This window comes from Chiloscyllium plagiosum, chromosome 6, assembly GCF_004010195.1.
Source record: "Chiloscyllium plagiosum isolate BGI_BamShark_2017 chromosome 6, ASM401019v2, whole genome shotgun sequence".
NCBI lineage: Eukaryota > Metazoa > Chordata > Chondrichthyes > Orectolobiformes > Hemiscylliidae > Chiloscyllium > Chiloscyllium plagiosum.
In genome coordinates, this window is record NC_057715.1 from 48,976,836 (window position 1) to 48,978,646 (window position 1,811).

Sequence of the window (1,811 nt, forward strand, 5' to 3'; positions counted from 1 at the left end):
TTCAGTAAGGCTCATGGAAGGCTGATCGAAAAGGTCATAAATGCAATCTAGGGCAAGTTGGCAAACTGGATCCAAAATCAATTTGCAAATAGGAGGCAAAGGGGTGAAGTAGAGGGATGTTTTTATCATTGGAAGCCTGTGACCAGCAGTGTACCATCAGGCTTGATGCTGGGTGTGAATGCAGAAGGTATAATTAGTAAGTTTTCAGATGACATAAATATTAATGTTGTTGATTGTAAGGAGGATAGTCTCAGTTTACAGTCAGATATTGATCAGCTGCTAGATTGAGCAGAGCAATAGCAAATGGAATTTATTCCTGTTAACATTGAAAGGCATGGACGAGAGTAGATTCTAAGGATCTTTTCCCCATGGCAGATGTGTCTAATACCAGAGGGCGTAAGTTTACGGTGAGGAGTAAGCGGTATAGTGGGGATCTGAAGGAACAATTTTCACCCAGACAGTGGTAGAAATATGGAACGTGCTGCTTGAGACAATGGGGGAGGCAGGTACTCTTGCAACACTTAAAATGCCAAGAAATTACACATTATGACCCAAACGCAGATAGATGGGATTAGTGTAATTGATGTTTATTGGTCAGCATAGGCATGGTAGGCTGACAGGCCTGTTTCAGCGCTGTATGAGTGTATGACCACAGAAAGGTTTGGATGTTAATTTGTATGTAACTTAAATGTATTGCAGAATGCAGTTAAAGGATAATAAGAAAATTTGTAATAATGCCCTTGAATAAAATGTGAGCTAGCTGTGTTGCCTTAGTTTCCATAATTCATGAATTCACAGACTTTCTAATTATACCAATTGTTCAATTTTAGCTAAAAGTTATGATTACTGGTACAAAATACCCATGACAATATTGTAACTAAGTGTAGAGTAATGGCAGCGCAGGCAGTGGAATGTTCCTCCTGCAAGATGTTTGAGGTAGGGGTGACCACCGATGCTCCTGCCGACTTCATCTGCAGGAAATGCAGTCAGCTCCAGCTCCTCACAGACCACGTTAGGGAACTGGAGCTGGATGAACTGAGGATTATTCGAGAGGGTGATAGATAGAACAGGGACATAGTTACGCCAGAGAACAGAGGTAGCTGGGTAACAGTTAGAGGTGGGAAGGGGAGGAAGCAGGCAGTGCAGGGACCCCCTGTGGTCGTTCCCCTCAACAATAAGTATACCGCTTTGGATACTGTTGGGGGGTACGGCTTAGCAGGGGTAAGCTGCAGTGACCGGGTCTCTGGCACGAGGTCTGGCTCTGAGGCTCAGAAGGGAAAGGGGAAGAGGAGGAGATCGCTAGTTATAGGAGACTCTCTAGTTAGAGGGACGGACAGGCGGTTCTGTGGACATGGGCGAGACTCTCGGATGGTTTGTTGCCTCCCAGGTGCCAGGGTCCGAGATGACTCGGACCGTGTCTTCAGAATCCTTAAGGGGAAGGGTGTGCAGCCAGAAGTCGTAGTGCACGTTGGCATCAATAACATAGGTAGGAAGAGGGGTGGGGAGGTCATTCAGGAGCTCAGGGAGTTAGGCTGGAAGCTAAAAGCTAGGACAGACAGAGTCATCATCTCTGGGTTGTTGCCGGTGCCACGTGACAGTGAGGCAAGGAATAGGGAGAGAGTGCAGTTGAACACGTGGCTGCAAGGATGGTGTAGGAGGGAGGGCTTCAGGTATCTGGACAATTGGACTGCATTCTGGGGAAGGTGGGACCTGTACAAGCAGGACGGGTTGCACCAGCACCAGAAGGGCACCAATATCCTGGGAGGTAGGTTTGCTAGCACTCTTCGGGGGGGTTTAAACTAATTTGGCAG

The 1,811-nt window shown here is 46.9% G+C and overlaps 1 long non-coding RNA gene across 1 annotated transcript in view; it reads left to right on the top strand.

The window, feature by feature from the left end:
- The first annotated feature begins 257 nt into the window (after positions 1-257).
- LOC122550566 overlaps positions 258-1,811 on the top strand; it is a 59,087-nt gene continuing 57,533 nt past the window's right edge. The window contains exon 1 of the long non-coding RNA XR_006311885.1: positions 258-407. This is a non-coding gene — a long non-coding RNA (uncharacterized LOC122550566). The remainder of the gene's footprint in view (positions 408-1,811) is intronic.